Source organism: Lagenorhynchus albirostris, chromosome 12, assembly GCF_949774975.1.
Source record: "Lagenorhynchus albirostris chromosome 12, mLagAlb1.1, whole genome shotgun sequence".
NCBI classification, from domain to species: Eukaryota; Metazoa; Chordata; class Mammalia; order Artiodactyla; family Delphinidae; genus Lagenorhynchus; species Lagenorhynchus albirostris.
Window position 1 is genome coordinate 53,039,343 of NC_083106.1, and position 18,243 is coordinate 53,057,585.

Genomic DNA, 18,243 nt, shown 5'->3' on the forward strand with positions numbered 1-18,243 from the left:
AAGTCATGGGGATGTAGTGTACAGTGTTGTGACTGTAGTGAATAATACTGTACTGTATATTTGACAGCTGCTAAAAAGTAGATCTTAAAACGTTCTCGCCACAAGAAAAAAATGTATGGTGATGGATGTTAACTAAACTTATTGTGATTGTTCTGCAGTATATCAAATATCAAATCATTATGTTGTATGCCTGAAACTAATATAATCGTATACATCAATTATATTTTTTAAAAAACTAAGGAAATCTGAATAAACTATATGGACTTTAGTTAATAATAATATATCAGTATTGGCTCACTAACTGTGACAAATGTACCATACTAATATAAGATGTTAACAACAGGGGAAACCAGGGGTGGGGCAAATAGGAACTCTCTGTACTGTCTTTCCAATTTTTCTGTAAATTTAAAACTATTCTAAAATTAAAAGTTTATTTTAAAAAAAAAAGAGACAAAAAAAGTGTACCATTCTGATGAGTTAAGAAACTGGGGATTGTGACAGCCCGCCTCTGACTGGGAAGGATTCCCCTCCTTCCTTCCTGCACTGGAAAAGCCTTGGGTTTTTATTTGATCATTTGTTTTCATATCTGACTTTTAATTCTGAGTCTGTGGTCCGCTTTTCCTAGTCAGTTTCTCCATCTATAAACCCGGAATGATGATAGATGACAGTATGGAGAGACACCTTAAGCAGCAATGAAAAAGCAATCCTATGTTTGGGTATGCTAACATGTAAAATGAGTTCTTACCAACATCCCTAAACATCTCCAACAGTGACAGGCAAATTGGCTGCCCCTAGTCTTTATGTGAAAGTCAAAATGGACCTGCCTCTGGATCCTTCCTTTAGAATGTCTCATTAAATTTACTTTAAAAAATTGCCCTACTGCACTGGCAATCTCTGAGTCTTCCAGACAATACTGGTATTTTATGCGACAGGCTAACCAGAAACTTTTGCAGAGCCCTGTCAGGGGATCATCAGCTCATCTATGAAGCACAGAACTTTTCATCTTGGATGTTGTCAGAAAAGGTGAACGAAAAGATTCATCAAGTGACAATAAGAAAAAAAAAAAGTCACACTAGAACTAAGAACTCTTGAAAAAGAGACTTTGTTTTTCTGCCTTGATACAGCTTTACATGTGGATTTATCTTGCATAAAAGAGGAGACGAGCACACAATTAATCAAAGACAGAAATGAAAAGTCACGCTGTCTAGCTTTACTTCATTAGGAAATTGTTTCCAGCATTGTTTATCCTGGCACTGCTAACACATGATGAAATGAATTTGAATAACAAAGGTAAGATCTTCAGAGGACATATACCTATTTTTATACTGAGAAAGTAATTATAATAATCAGGCTATCATACCAAGGTATGAGTGTGTGTTTGTAATCAAGTAAACAGCAGTTGTGGCAGGGTCAGAAACCTACAAATTAACCTGAGGTAATGCACTGGAAAAATACAGAGAGCTATACACATCCAAGTGCTTTGCTGTTGGAGATGTTTATGATAAAATGGCCTGAAATAGATGCAAATGTCAGGAGGAATTAACACCTTTTTCACCTAAAAGTCGGGATTTTGCTCTCCTGCATCTACACACTTTCTCTGTCTGGGAAATTGCCCTCCTGGTGAATTTTGACCACAGGTAAAGGCCACCTCCCACCATCCAAGCTGAAACTGCCAGATACCCACTGTCACAGCATCGTTTGCAGTTAACATCTCAGGCCTCAAAGGTTCGATATACCGGCTCCAGACCTTGAAACAGGGGACAGAGAGGAGCAGGACAAGCAAGGAGATTTTCTTGAACACCAGCAGCAGCGGCAGCAGCACCCAGTGCTAAGGGGCTGCAGCGACTCAGCACCAGGGATGGAGCATCCTGTCCAAGACGCAAGGTGTACAGGTCAATGTTCAGGGTGCCAGTGGCAGGGTCCTCACCGGACCAACTCTGTGGTATAATTTTGGATGGCAAACCTGTCCCCAGTTGAGAACCACTGCCGTAAAAGAACATGAAGAAGCTGATGAACTAAAGGACTTTGGGGGCTGGATAGCTTAATAAAGGAAGGAGACAACCCATAATTCTTAAATTCCTAATTCAAGGGTTGGAGAGAAAACCAGGGGCTCCATCGACTTTGTCAAAAGACTCCTTTACCTGTTACAGCTGCCAGGCTATAAGAGCCAGAGGCCAATCTTAAACGTGAGCCTCGCTCTGCCACTTGCCTCCCCACCCAGCAGAGCCAGTGGTGCTCAGAGAGCTGCAAATACGGAGGCCGTAGGGAACTTGTGGCAAGCTTCTCTTGAAGGACTTGCTGCCCCAGCTGCCGGGGAGGTGCCTACAGACAGCCTTCAGCTGTCAGCCCTCTTTCGGAACTGCCTCAGCTGAAGAGAGTTTGCCCAAGGTCATGTCCCCTTCCAGAGAAAGTCCACATCCAGTGACTGACAACAGAGGGGTATAGATGCCCAGCTCCCTCACCTCAAGTTTAGGACAACCCTGAAGGCCCTTCCCAGCTTTCAAACACTTTGTGGGTTCAGCCGAGGCCTTTTGCAATTGCACTGCAACCAGAGGTGAGCTGGTAAGCGGTTTCTCTGGGGGGAGGAGAGAAAGCCCTGATTTACAGCATCTGACGATTTCCATGCAAGCTGGCTCCAGCATATCACTTGTCACAGCCCGACTTGTCTCTCAGCCCCTTTCTGCTTTTTTCCCTTCTTACCTGGGTAATCCCAAGACCATGGCCAGATCAAACTCCTGCACTCCAATGCTATGTGTCTCAGAGTCTGCTTCCAGGGGAATCCAACATGGATCAAACGGTGACACAGAGAGTGGTGGACCTCTAGATAGGAGAATAAGCTCCGACTACGGAGAGGAAAGAGTTCACTGTTCAAATCATGAAGGGCCTTGTTCATCATACAAAGTGGTTTGGAATTTACCTTATGGGCCATGGGGAGACAGTGAAGGGTTTTAAATAGGGTGCTAATAGGATCTGATATATATTTTAGGAAGGTTGTTCTGGGAGCAGAACACAGAACAAACTGGAGTGGCAAGAAACCATTGCAGTAGTCCAGTCGGACAGTGACTGTGGGGATGAAGAGGAAATCTCTTGATAAATTGGGAGACTTTGGTGACTAATTGGAGGTGATGATGGGAAAGAGAGAAAGAGTCAAAGATTAAGTTGGGGGCTTCCATGGTGGCGCAGTGGTTGAGAGTCCGCCTGCCGATGCAGGGGACACGGGTTCGTGCCCTGGTCTGGGAAGATCCCACATGCTACAGAGCGGCTAGGCCCGTGAGCCATGGCCGCTGAGCCTGCGCGTCCAGAGCCTGTGCTCCGCAACGGGAGAGGCCACAACGGTGAGAGGCCCGTGTACCACAAAAAAAAAAAAAAAAAAAAAAGATTAAGTTGGGATTACTGCTAGTTTGGGAAACTAGTTGGATTAGTTCATGACAGAGAATGTTAGGAGGAGGATATATTTCTAACATGTTGACATTGTTATACCCACATGGACCATCAAGGTGGAGATATTCAGAAAGGATATATTTATATATATAATCACATATTACTTTACCTTGACTATTCCAAACCAAGGCTATATAAATACATACATTATAGCAGGATAAAAACAACTAGGTGAAAAATTGAGGTGAAGAGAATTAAGACAGAGGTGAGGTTAATACACAAAAAGTAAAAGGCAGACCCTAAACAACAACTACGGATAGGCCACCAGATCTGCCCTGAGCTTCCTAGTGGCAAAACAGAGAGAAACACAATCGAGCAAACGTTTCATTGAGACCCTAAGTTAAAAGCAAGTCGGTGGCTTCCGAGAACCACCCATTCCTGGATACTGAGATCCAAGGGGAAACATCTTCCAGGGCTAGCCAGCAGTTGGAGATAGAGAAAGGGAGGCTTAGAAGTGAGATGGAGATGGAAATGTGGGAGTTGAGGAGTGTGGGTGGTGGTGATGATTGTAGGCACGGCAGAGTGTATAACATGAGAAGAAAAAGGACCAAAGATGGAACCCTGGGAACACTGACATTTAAGCGGAAAGTTGGAGAACCAGGGAAAGAGAAAGAGCAGAGAAAATTAAGAATCCCAGCCATGTGAAACACAGATATACTGTTTGGGAGCACTTGAAAGTTAGTTTTCTAATTTCACCGTCTACTTCAATGACAACATATATACCAATATGTGTTGAAATATACCAGTAATCACCTTCAAATGCTCGTGGAGGAAAAAGCAGCAATTTTTTATCTATCTTTTCAAAAACGCAGATAAAGATCACTGTCAAAACATAACCCCAAATGCAAAGGAATACTAGATTATACCGATGATGTCATGGTTACTATCATACGACTAAAGTAATGCAATTGGCAGTAGTAGAATGTATATACAAGACTTTAGTAATTTTTTTTAATCTTCACTCTACTTTTTTTTTTTTTTTTTTTTTTTTTTTTTTTTTTTTTTGTGGTACACGGGCCTCTCACTGCTGTGGCCTCTTCCGTTAAGGAGCACAGGCTCCGGACACTCAGGCCCAGTGGGCATGGCTCACGGGCCCAGCTGCTCCGCGGCACGTGGGATCTTCCTGGTCCAGGGCACGAACCCGTGTCCCCTGCATCGGCAGGCGGATTCTCAACCACTGCGTCACCAGGGAAGCCCCTCACTCTACCTTTAAAGTAAAAATTATAATTTATGTTCACTTCAGGAATAGCTGAGTCTTCAGAAAAGATATATATTTTTGAAGAATAAGTTTCTTCCAACGTCCGGTCTTAAGAGCATAAAAGTTCAGTATTTTCTTATTTGCCTTGCAAATAAATTCCTCTCTATATCCTACCATAGCAAAAGAATCACTAGGTTTACCTATGGATTAGATGATAAATAAAACAGGTAATCTCTGCCCTGAAGAAATGTGAGACCTGCCTAAGCTCTAAGAAGGAAGACTTGAGAAAATCAGTTTGAGAGGTCATTGCTGGCGCTGCTGTCCTTTAGGGGTTTGGGAGGTGAAAATACCATGAAATGCAAAGAAATAATGTAAATAGAACTTATGGAGTCAAATAATTTCTGATAAATCTTCAATCAATGGAAATGTACTGGGGAAAAATACACTATTTTACATCAGATTTTATAAAGAAACAGAAATAAAAGTAGGCTGTGCATCTTGTATGAGAAAGGAATGAACGTAATCAATGAATTTGGTAAAGTAGCAGGATACAAAATTAATGCACAGAAATCTCTTGCATTCCTATACACTAATGATGAAGAATCTGAAAGTCAAATTAAGAAAACACTCCCATTTACCATTGCAACAAAAAGAATAAACTACCTAGGAACAAACCTACCTAAGGAGACAAAAGACCTGATGAAAGAAATTAAAGATGATACAAATAGATGGAGAGATATACCATGTTCTTGGATTGGAAGAATCAACACTGTGAAAATGACTATACTACCCAAAGCAATCTACAGATTCAATGCAATCCCTATCAAACTACCACCGGCATTTTTTTAAATTTTTTTTTTTTGCGATATGCAGGCCTCTCACCGATGTGGCCACTCCCGTTGCGGAGCACAGGGTCCAGATGCGCAGGCCCAGTGGCCATGGCTCACGGGCCCAGCCACTCCACGGCATGTGGGATCCTCCCAGACCGGGGCACAAACCCACGTTCCCTGCATCAGCAGGCGGACTCTCAACCACTGCGCCACCAGGGAAGCCCCACCACTGGCATTTTTAACAGAACTAGAACAAAAAATTTCACAATTTGTATGGAAACACAAAAGACCCCGAATAGCCAAAGCAATCTTGAGAAAGAAAAACGGAGCTGGAGGAATCAAGCTCCTGGACTTCAGACTACACTACAAAGCTACAGTAATCATGACAGTATGGCACTGGCACAAAAACAGAAATATAGACCAATGGAACAGGATAGAAAGCCCAGAGATAAACCCACGCACATACGGTCACCTTATCTTTGATAAAGGAGGCAAGAATATAGAGTGGAGAAAAGACAGCCTCTTCAATAAGTGGTGCTGGGAAAACTGGACAGCTACATGTAAACGAATGAAATTAGAACACTCCCTAACACCATACACAAAAATAAACTCAAAATGGATTAAAGACCTAAATGTAAGGCCAGACACTATAAAACTCTTAGAGAAAAACATAGGCAGAACACTCTATGACATAAATCACAGTAAGATCTTTTTGACTCACCTCCTAGAGAAATGGAAATAAAAGCAAAAAGAAACAAATGGGACCTAATGAAACTTCAAACCTTTTGCACAGCAAAGGAAACCATAAACAAGATGAAAAGACAACCCTCAGAATGGGAGAAAATATTTGCAAATGAAGCAACTGACAAAGGATTAATCTCCAAAATTTACAAGCAGCTCATGCAGCTCAATATCAAAAAGAAACAAACAACCCAATCCAAAAATAGGCAGACGACCTAAATAGACATTTCTCCAAAGAAGACATGCAGATGGCCAAGAAGCACATGAAAGATTGCTCAACATCATTAATCATTAGAGAAATGCAAATCAAAACTACAGTGAGATATCATCTCACACTGGTCAGAATGGCCATCATCAAAAAATCTAGAAACAATAAATCCTGGAGAGGGTGTGGAGAAAAGGGACCCCTCTTGCACTGTTGGTAGGAATGTAAATTGATACAGCCACTATGGAGAACAGTATGGAGGTTCCTTAAAAAACTAAAAATAAAACTACCATATGACCCAGCAATCCCACTACTGGGCATATACCCTGAGAAAACCATAATTCAAAAAGAGTCATGTACCACAATGTTCATTGCAGCTCTATTTACAATAGCCAGGACATGGAAGCTACCTAAGTGTCCATCGACAGATGAATGGATAAAGAAGATGTGGCACATATATACGATGGAATATTACTCAGCCATAAAAAGAAACGAAATTGAGTTATTTGTAGTGAGATGGATGGACCTAGAGTCTGACATACAGAGTGAAGTAAGTTAGAAAGAGAAAGACAAATACCGTATGCTAACACATATATATGGAATCTAAAAAACAAACAAAATGGTCATGAAGAACCTCGGGGCAAGACGGGAATAAAGACACAGACCTACTAGAGAATGGACTTGAGGATATGGGGAGGGGGAAGGGTAAGATGGGACAAAGTGAGAGAGTGGCATGGACATATATACACTATCAAATGTAAAATAGATAGCTAGTGGGAATCAGCCGCGTAGCACAGGGAGATCAGCTCAGTGCTTTGTGACGACCTAGAGAGGTGGGATAGGGAGGGTGGGAGGAAGGGAGATGCAAGAGAGAAGAGATATGGGGGTATATGTATATGTATAACTGATTCACTTTGTTATAAAGCAGAAACTAAACCATTGTAAAGCAGTTATACTCCAAAAAAGATGTTAAAAAAATTAAAACTAAAAAAAAGAAAGGAATGAACAGATGTAAAATGGGCAACCATGTGAAAAGCCCATGGAAGAGAAATGGATGATTAATACACTACAAACAGGCTGGGACAATATGATTTATCTCCATCTCAGAATGGAAAACTACAATGCAGAAAATGAGGTTAACATGAAAAATGTAGGAATCCTGACAAACAATAGAATAAGGGATAATCTATGTTTAAATTTAGGGCACAGATTAAAGTGAGGAACCAAGATTCTGCTCGTAAAGAATCCACGAATCTACTGACAAGTTTTGGCAAGTAAGCTGAGCTGGAATTCTTCCTTAGAGAACTTGGAATATTTCTCTAGCTCAAGGCAAACCATAGATCTAGAATGAAATGACCCACTGCATTTCTTAGTAAGATAATGATGCTTTACTGTTGGCAAAGAAGATTTTACAGAGAGAGCAAGGGCAGAAAATGGAAGCCACTTAGATTTTTCTTTGTGGTAGACACAGAGGAATAATTTAGGGTTCCCACAGAAATAACTGCACTCAGATGATAAGTCACTGCAGAAATTAAGAAAGACAACTAGAACCAAACTTGCTATTTGACAATATTCTAATAATATTATTAATAACCAAAAGATTACTTACCAGGTGTCAGAGTGGTAGGCATGTATTCTCTTTCTACAGTTGAAGAAACAGGCTTAGAGTAGAATGAGGACAACTGTCAAAGAAGAAGATTAATACATGGCTCAGATCTCTGATGTACTAAGAAGAGCCCTAACCATCTAAACATCTAAGAGATCTAACCATCTGTTGGGCATGGTCATAAATATTTTATCCTTTCAATAACCTAATATGTTCTCACTATATTTGAGATGAGAAAACTAAAGCTCCATAAGTAAAGTAATTTCTTTAAGGTCACGCAAAGCTGCTCAGGGGTAGAAAAGGAATTTCTGTGCTGGAGCATTTTTGTACTAGCTCACAAGAACAGATTTTTAAATTTCCAAGAATTTTGCAGGTGATCAGTAAACATAAGCACTCTAAAACTGTATAGCACAGGGAACTATAGTCAATATCTTGTAATAACCTATAACGGAAAAGAATCTGAAAAAGAACATGGATATGTGTGTGTATTTATATATATGTATATATATATGTATAAATAACTGAATCACTTTGCCGTACACCTGAAACTAACACAACATTGAAGATTAACTATACTTCAATAAAAAAAATTTTTAACGGAAAACAAAAAGGAAAAGCTCTTCACAATTCTACAGTATAACTCGGTCTGGGAAAAGCAGTGTTTTCCTACACTTAGAAGAAAAATATCTCCATTTTTCCTATTCTCATTTCTCAAGATCAAGGTCCCCAGCTTTCCAGAAGTCATTAAACAGCTACAATGTCATTATGTTAACACTTTATTAGCACAATCCTTTTGTAAAAAATCAAGAGCAGCATCAGGTGGATATTTCATTTCTTAAATAAATTCATGGCTTTTATCTCTCATTTTGGATTTTTTGTAATGTAAAATTTTATTGATGTATATATACAGAAAATGCATACATTAAAAGTGTACATTTCAACTAATTTTCACAAAATGAGCACACCTATGTAACAAGCTTTCAGATTAAGAAATTGAACACGACTAGATCTTCAGAAGTCCTCGTGTGCCCATCCCTTTCACTAATTTTCTCTCAAAGGTAACAACCACCTTGAATTATAACTCAATAAATTCATTTGGTCTGTTTTTGAACTTTATATAAATAGAATCATACAAATTTATATATTATTGTATTGAGCTTCTCTCATTCAGCACTATATTTATGAAATTCGTATAGATAGTTGCATGGGGCTGTAGTTTGTTCATTCTCATTGCTATAAAGCATTCCACAACTTATTTATCTATCCTACCATTGATAGGTATTTGCTGTTTTTTCTTCAATTTTTGACAGGAGAGATGCTGCTATGAACACTCCTATGTATCTTTTTAGCAAACATATGAGGGTCATTTCAGAATTATTCAGATTTATTGGCTGTAGTTTTGAGGACTCTGAATGGAACTTAAAAGTATATCATTTTTCTCTTTTCAGTGTGTATTTTTTTATTCGATGGTTGGTTAATACTTGTGAACATTCGCTCTACATATCCTGTTAAATTTTTCCCTAACAGTATTTCTAGTGATTGCGTCAAGAAATGTCCAAGCCTTGACCTCTTTGAACATGTTACTTACTACATGTTACAGGAATTCAACAGTAGTCAAAGAAGATGTCAGTATAGGCGTCTGCTGATGGATGTATGCAGACCAGGTTCACAACCAATGAAAAGTGATGGATAATATTTATTTTTTAAAAATCTTCTTAAATGCATTGACAAACTGGTTAGAATAGACTGTAAGGAATACTCAGGTCAAAAACTAAAAGGGAATAGAATAGATGGACAACAAGGTCCTACTGTGTAGTACAGTGAACTATATTCAATGTCCTGGGATATACCATAATGGAAAAGAATATAAAGAAGAATGTATATATATGTATAACTGACTCACTTTGCTGTACAGCAGGAATTAACACAACATTGTAAATCCACCATGCTTCAATAATAAAAAAAAAAACAACAAAAGCAGAGCATGCAGGGAGGAGAGAACACTGATGCTGCTTCCATCTTGAGGGCAGGCACTGAATTGGATGAACAGGAGCTTTGATATGCACAGCCTTCTGGGGCTGGGGTAGAGGAGATAAAACCCAGGGCCTGAACAGACAGTAGAGCTAGGACCCAAAGTGTACACCCTCAATGGAAGGATGAACTAGAATAACCCCTATCTCCCAGGGGATGGCAAAGACAATTGCCAATGCGTGAAAGAAGAAAAAAAAGTGTAATAAAAAATAACCCCATACTAGTTCATAAATCTCAACAAGTTTCAAAGGAATGGTATTAGGCAGACCACATAGCTTAGAAACCAACAACAAAATAATAACCAGAAATATCCCATGGTTGAAAATAAAGAACTATACTTCTAAATAATCAACTATTCAAAGAAGAAATTATAACAGAAATTAAGAAATTAGAAATTTAGAACTAAACAATAATGAAAATTCTACATATCAAAGCTTTTGGCATGCAGCTAAAACAATAATTAGAGAGATATACAGCTTTTGTTGCACAGATTAGGAGTGAAAAAAGGCTACACATTATTGAACAAAGAATTCCAATTTAAGAAATTAGGAAAAGAACAGCAAAATAAATCCAAAGAAAGATGGAGATAAGAAATAATAAAGATAAAAGCAGAAATTAAAAATCAGGAAACAAACTTACAATAGTGAAAATTAACAAAATTTGGTCCTTTGAGATGATTAATAAAATTGACAGACCTCTAATGAGACTAATAAAGGAAAAAAGAGAAGAGGTACAAATAAACAATATTAGAAATGAAAAAGTAAACATAACTACAGATACTATAGACATTATAAAAAGATATGAACAATTTTATGAGAGTTAATTTTAAAACTTAGATGAAATAGACAAATTCCTAGAAAATTAAAACTTACCAAAACTAACTCAAGAAGAAATGAAATATCTGAACCCTCCCAAAGAAATTGACTTAATGACTAAAAACCTTCCTACATGAGAGAGAATAATGGGTTCTCCTTTAAAGCCTCTAGGTTTTGGGGTAGTTTGTTGCACAGCAATAGATAACCACAGCAGCAACTATATTTGTTATAAAGGGCTCTAGGTAAATACTTAATGATACTAAAGAAATATTATTAATTTTAGATATGACCTTGGTATAAAGTTTAAAACAAGTCCTTATCTTTTAGAAGTACATTTTTAAGTATTTATGGATGAAATGCTATGAACTCTAACTTCCTTTGAAATAATGGTGTACATAAGGATTACATGAAACAAGACTGACCATGTGTTGATAATTGATGGAGTTGGGTGGCAGGTATAGGAGTTCATCATATCTTTCTCTTAATTTTTGTGTATATTTCATAACAGAATTTTTTAAGTTCTCAGGGATGACAAATATTTTATAAATATTTTTGATGTATTCCGTAGTTAATTAAAAAATTAAAAAGTGAATTCAGCATTGCCAACATAAATTTAATACAACTTCTTAGATAATTTAGATACTTCTCATATCTATCTTTTATCTTTGAAGACACTTCAAGTACTTTTTATTTTTATTTATTTATTTATTGAAGTATAAATGACTTACAATATTATGTTAGTTTCAGGTGTATAGCATAGTGATTCAATATTTTCATGCATTACAAAATGATCACCATGATAAGTCTAGTTACCATCTGTCACCATACAAAGTTAGTACAGTATTATTGACTGTATTTCCTATGCTGTATATTATATCCCCAGGTCTTACTTATTTTATAGCTGGAAGTCTGTACCTCTCATCCTCTTCATCTATTTTGCCCAACCCTCTACCCCCTTCAATCTGGAAACCACCAGCCTGTTACCTGTATCTATGAGTCTATTTATGTTTTCTGTTTGTTTGTTTTGTTTTCTTCCCCCATATATTAGTGAAATCATATGGTATTTGTTTTTCTCTTTCTGACTTATTTCACTTAGCATAATATCCTCCAGGTCTATCCATGTTGTTGCAATGGCAGGATTTCATTCTTTTTATGGCTGAGTAATATTCCATTGTATATACACACATACATATATATATCACATCTTTATTTATTCATCTATCTATGGACACTAAGGTTTCTTTCACATCTTGGCTACTGTATATAATATAATAATGCTGCAGTGAACATTGGGGGTGCATATAACTTTTCAAATCACTGTTTTCGTTTTCTTCAGATAAATACCCAGAACTGAAACTTCAGGATCATATGGTAGTTCTATTTTTAATTTTTTGAGAAACCTCCACACTGCCTTTCATAGTGGCTGTACCAACTTATATCCCTCCAACAATGCATGAGGGTGCCCTTTTCTCCACAATCTTGCCAACATTTGTGATTTTTTTTCTTTTGATAATAGCTATTCTATTAGATGTGAGGTGATATCTCATTGTGGTTTTGATTTGCATTTTTCTTATGATTAGTGATGTTGAGCATCTTTTCATATGCCTGTTGGCCATCTGTATGTCTTCTTTAGAAAAATGTCTATTCAGCTCTTCTGCTCTTTTTTTTTTTTTTCTTTTTTTTGTGGTACGTGGGCCTCTCACTCTTGTGGCCTCTCATTGCAGAGCACAGGCTCTGGACGTGCAGGCTCAGCGACCATGGCTCACGGGCCCAGCCGCTCTGCGGCATGTGGGATCCTCCCAGACCGGGGCACAAACCCGTGTCCCCTGCATCGGCAGGCGGACTCTCAACCACTGCGCCACCAGGGAAGTCCTCTTCTGCCCATTTTTAAATTGGATTATTTGGGTTTTTATATTGAACTGTATGACTTCTTTATATATTTTGAATACGAAATCCTTACAGGGCATATTGTTTGCAAATATCTTCTCCCATTCAGTAGGTTGCCTTTTTGTTTTGTTGATGGTTTCCTTTGCTGTGCAAAAGCTTTTCAGTTTGATGCAGTGCCATTTGTTTATTTTTGCTTCTGTTGCTCTTGCCTAAGGAGACAGATTTTTTAAAACATTGTTAAGACCTATGTCAAAGAGCATACTGCCTATGTTTTCTTCTAGGATTTTTATGATTTCAGGTCTTACATTTAAGTCTATAATCCATTTTTAGTTTATTTTTTTATATGGTGTAGGAAAGTGGTCTAGTTTGATTCTTTTGCATGTAGTTGCCCAGTTTTCCCAACACCGTTAATCGAAGAGGCTGTCTTATCCTCCATTGTTTATTCTTACCTACTTTGTTGTGGATTAATTGACCATATAAGCATGGGTTTATTTCTGGGCTCTCTATTCTGTTCCATTGATCTATGTGCTGTTTGTGTGGCAAGTACCATGCTGTGTTGATTACTATAGCTTTGTAGTTTAGATTGAAATAAAGGAGTATGATGCCTCCAGCTTTCCTTCTTTCTCAAGATTGCTTTGGCATCTTTTATGGTTCCACACAGATTTTAGTATTATTTACTCTAGTTCTCTGACAAATGCCACGGGTATTTTGAAAGGGATTATATTGAATCTGTAGATTGCTTTGGGTAGTATGGACATTTTAACAATATTATTTCTTCCAGTTCATGAGCATGGTATATCTTTCCATCTATTTGTGTTGTCTTCAATTTCTTTCATCAATGTCTTACAGTTTTCAGAGTACAGGTCTTTCATCTCTTTGGTTAAGTTTATTACTAGGCATTTTATTCTTTTTGATGCAATTGTAAATAGGATTATTTTATTAATTTCTCTTTGTGATTGTTCATTATTAACTGCAACAAATTTCTGTATATTAATTTTGTATCCTGCAACTTTACTAAATTCATTTATTCTAATAGTTTTGTGGTTGCTGCTTTAGGGTTTTCTATATATAGCATAATGTCATCTGCAAATAGTTACAGTTTTACTTCTTTCCTTCCAATTTGGATGCATTTCATTTCTTTTTCTTGTGTGATTGTTGTGCCTAGGACTGTTGTGCCTCGGACTACCAATACTATGTTGAATAGAAGTGGTGAGAGTGGGCATCCTTGTCTTGTTCCTGATCCTAGAGGAAAAGATTTCAACTTTGAACCATTGAGTATGATGTTAGCTGTGAGCTTGTCATACATAGGCATACCTCAAAGATATTGTAGGTTCAGTTCCAAACCACTGCAGTAAAGCAAATATCACAATAAAGTGACTCATACAATTTTTTTGTTTCCCAGTGCTTATAAAATTTCTGTTTATACTATACTGTACTCTATTAAGTGTGTAATAGCACTATGTCTGAAAAAGTGTACATACCTTAATTTTAAAATACTTTATTGCTAAAGAAGGCTAACCATCATCTGAGCCTTCAGCAAGTTACAATCTTTTTGTAATAGTAACATCAAAGATCACTGATCACAGATTACCATAACGAATATAATAATGAAAAAGTTTGAAATATTGTGAGAATTACCAAAATGTGAAACAGAGACATGAAGTGAGCAAATGCTATTGGAAAATGGCACAGATAAACTTACTTGACACCAGGTTGCCACAAACCTTCAATCTGTGAAAAACACAATATCTCTGAAGCACAATGAAACAAAATACAATAAAACAAGGTATGCCTGTATGGCATTTAATATGTTGAGGTATGTTCCTTCTATATCTACTTTGTTGAGAGTTTTTACTTTAAATGGATACTGAATTTTGTCAAATGCTTTTCTGTATCTATTAAGATGACTATATGATTTTTATTTTTGGTTTATTAATGTGATGTATCACATTTACGGACTTGAAAATGTTGAAACTTCCTTGAATTCCTGGGATAAATCCCACTTGATCATAGTGGATGATCCTTTTAATGTATTGTTGAACTGGTTTGCTAATGTTTGAGGATCTTCACATCTATGTTCATCAGTGATACTGGCTGATAATTTTCTTTTTCTTTTTTTTTTTTTTGTGGTGTCCTGTCTGGTTTTGATACCAGGGTAATGTTAGCCTTGTAGAATGAGTATTCTTTCCTCTACAATTTTTGGAATAGTTTGAGAAGGATAGGTATTAACACTTCTTTAAATGTTTGGTAGAATTCACCTGTGAAGCTGTCTGGTCCTGGACTTGTGCTTGTTGGGAGTTTTTTGATTATTGATTCACTACCATTATTGGTAATCGATCTGTTCATATTTTCTATTTCTTCTTGACTCACTGTTAAGTGATTGTACATGTCTAGGAATTTATTCATTTCTTCTAGGTTGTCTTTTGGCGTATAATTGTTCATAGTAATCTCTTATGATCCTTTGTATTTACACGGTGTCAGTTGTAACTTCTCTTTCTTTTCTGATTTTATTTATTTGGGCCTTCTGTGTGTTTTTTTCCTTGATGAGTCTGGCTAAATGTTTAACAATTTTGTTTATCTTTTCAAAGAACCAGTTCTTAGTTTCGTTGATCTTTTCTATTGTTTTTCAGTCTCTATTTCTTTTATTTCTATTCTGATCTTTGTGATTTCTCTCCTTCTATTAACTTTGGGTTTCGTTTGTTCTTGTTTTTCTAGTTCCGTTAGGTGTAAGGTTAGGTTGTTTATTTGAGACTTTTCTTGTTTCCTGAGGTAGGCTTGTATCACTATAAACTTCCCTCTTTCAGCTGCTTTTGCTGCATCTCATAGATTTTCATCTGTCTCCAGGTATCTTTTTATTTCCTCTTTGATTTCTTCAGTGACCCACTGGTTGTTTAGTAACATGTTGTTTAGCTTCCATGTGTTTGTGGGTTTTGCGCTTTTTTCCTGGGGCAGGTGTGGGTGGGGTGCCCAGCGTGCGCTAAGCTGGAGCCACCTTGAAGGGATGGCTGGAGGCGTAGACCAAGGACCTGGGGTGCACCAGGGCAGCCTTGGTATGCCGGCTAGATGAGTGGACCACGTTCCCTTGTACACTATCAAGGTGGAGGGGGATTGCCAAAAATGGCAATCTCTGGTACCTCCTACCCTGGAGAGAGTCCCAGAAGTTCCCTGCCCATTCGGCAGATGCTCTAGGGTTTGTAAGTGGATTTCTCTCATGTATAGTCTAGATGCCCTTTAAACTGCTGGTTTTTTGTGGGGTTTTTTTGCTCTTCCCCAGGGCACATGGGCACCTCAGTGATGTCCCTACTACAGGTCCCATTGATACCGTGTCTCCATCTCTCCTACCTGTCTCTGTGTGGTACCTCTATTGTCAGTTGTGCAGAAGCTGTTCAATCAGCCCTCAGTTTTTCTTCAGGAGAAATTGCTCTGTATGTAGGTGTAAAATCAGTGTGTCCATGGGAGGTGAGTTCAGGGCCTTCTTATGCTGTCATCTCGGAGGAACTCTTCAAATACTTTTTTTTTTTTTGCCATACGCGGGCCGCTCACTGTTGTGGCCTCTCATTGCAGAGCACAGGTTCTGGACGCGCAGGCTCAGCTGCCATGGCTCACGGGCCCAGCTGCTCCGCGGCATGTGGGATCTTCCCGGACCAGGGCACGAACCCGTGTCCCCTGCATCAGCAGGCGGACTCTCAACCACTGCGCCACCAGGGAAGCCCTCAAATACTTTTTAGAATGAAATGGATAGGAAGAAAAAAATTATGTATACTGATTACTAAAACATATAGCAAATCATTTTACTGGTATGAAATATCCCAAATGCCCCTCCACCCACCCCTGCAATCTGCTTGCCAAGACTGAATCCTTGAGTTCAAAACAGCCTCTTCCTAGGATACCAATACTGACAACAATTTCATGTACAATTTGCAGTCTCAATTTCCCACTAGAATGCATGTCGCTCCCTTCAGAACAGGGACCTCATTATATTTACTTTGTGTGCATGATCCCAGAAGAGTACCTAGTCCATGTTTCAGACTCAACAAATTTCAGGGTTATGTATTGCATTTCACCCACTCCTACCTCTCTCACTAGCTTATGGTGAGGCTTAAAAGTGATGAAAGTAAAAGCCTTATAAATTGAATGTTTAATTGCACCAGATCCTCTGTCCCAGGTAGTTCTCATGTTTTGAAAGAGCCTTCTTTGAGTGGAGGAGGAGGCTCCTTCCCTGGCTCACTCCACTTCCACAAGCAAACGGAGTGTTTCTTTGTTTCTTCACTCACTAGTTGGGTCTCCCCAGCCTGGGGTGGAGAGGCTAGAGCCAAAGGAGGACAAAACCCTGGCTTGCTGCCAGTCACAGCACAGCCGTCTCTGTGGGGACATGTTACTCAGAGCATATTTTGGCATAAACTCAGTCACTTCAGTTAATTCAGAAGGGGCATGGTGTGAGCTCCTGGGAGGGAGCCACAGCATGTCCAAAGGGCACAAAATAATGAGGATTTTTCTGTGTGGTCTCACCCAATTTATCTTCTCAAGTAGCTCAAACACTAAATGGAAATACTCAATCTCCATCCTCCCTATGCCTTTGACAAGGTAAAAGGAGTTTATGAGCTTTTTTATTTTTTAATTTAAAGTTCTGCTTCTTTTGCCCTTCCATAGTCAAGACAAAACAAAATAATGGATTATTATGCTTCATGGCGGCATGAAATAATTTCAGTTAAATTTGAGATTCATGTTTAACATTTAACATGTCAGTCTGTCATTGCAAATTGACTTCTCTGTGCGGATCAAGAAACAAAAGATGTTTTTGGAATGAATGCCAAAGGAACTGAATAACCAGCCATCATGGGTGGATTAAAAAAAGCCACAGTTGAGAGGGAGTCTACACATTCTGTTTTTTAGCTGTTTAGATGAATTTTCATGACTTTTCCTTTGTCTGGTAGATGTTTGTTTTTCTACATCGTTTAAGTAGGATTAATTCAAGCATTTTACACCTAGGACCCTCTGAAAGACAATTTTACATTTGAGTATATTTAAGTCCCTAGGTCCACCTCTTTCCTTCTTGCAACTGTAATAGCTCAGCTTCTCATACCCTCCTGTTGTGACTCTGGCCAACTTCTCCCATCCCTCCTAGAACACAAGTGTATAATTTAGTCAACCCTAGTCCATAGGAACCAATCCTTATAGCTCAGAAATGTTATTACAGCTTCCAGAAAGGACCTCTCCACTGTGGTCCCAAAGATCAATTTACTCTTTAAACTAATAAGCCCAATTCATCAGGGAAATCATGTACCATATATATTTTATTACCTAGCTGTAGGAGATATTCCTAAAAGGAAAGGTGTCATAGAGCTATATACATGGTGACAAGTTCTGGTGTGTGTGGGGGGTGTTGGTTTATCTTGTTGTTGTTTTGCTCAAGAGGGAATTGGTGTTTCTTGAAAAACTGGAGGGAGGGACAGCACTCTTACCACTCCTTACCAACCACCTTTGCTCTC

At 38.3% G+C, this 18,243-nt stretch overlaps 1 long non-coding RNA gene across 1 annotated transcript in view; it reads right to left on the reverse strand.

The window, feature by feature from the left end:
* Positions 1-8,097, reverse strand: part of LOC132530208 (uncharacterized) — an 83,590-nt gene extending 75,493 nt beyond the window's left edge. Inside the window, exon 1 of the long non-coding RNA XR_009543729.1 lies at positions 8,025-8,097. This is a non-coding gene — a long non-coding RNA (uncharacterized LOC132530208). The remainder of the gene's footprint in view (positions 1-8,024) is intronic.
* Positions 8,098-18,243: the final 10,146 nt, after the last annotated feature.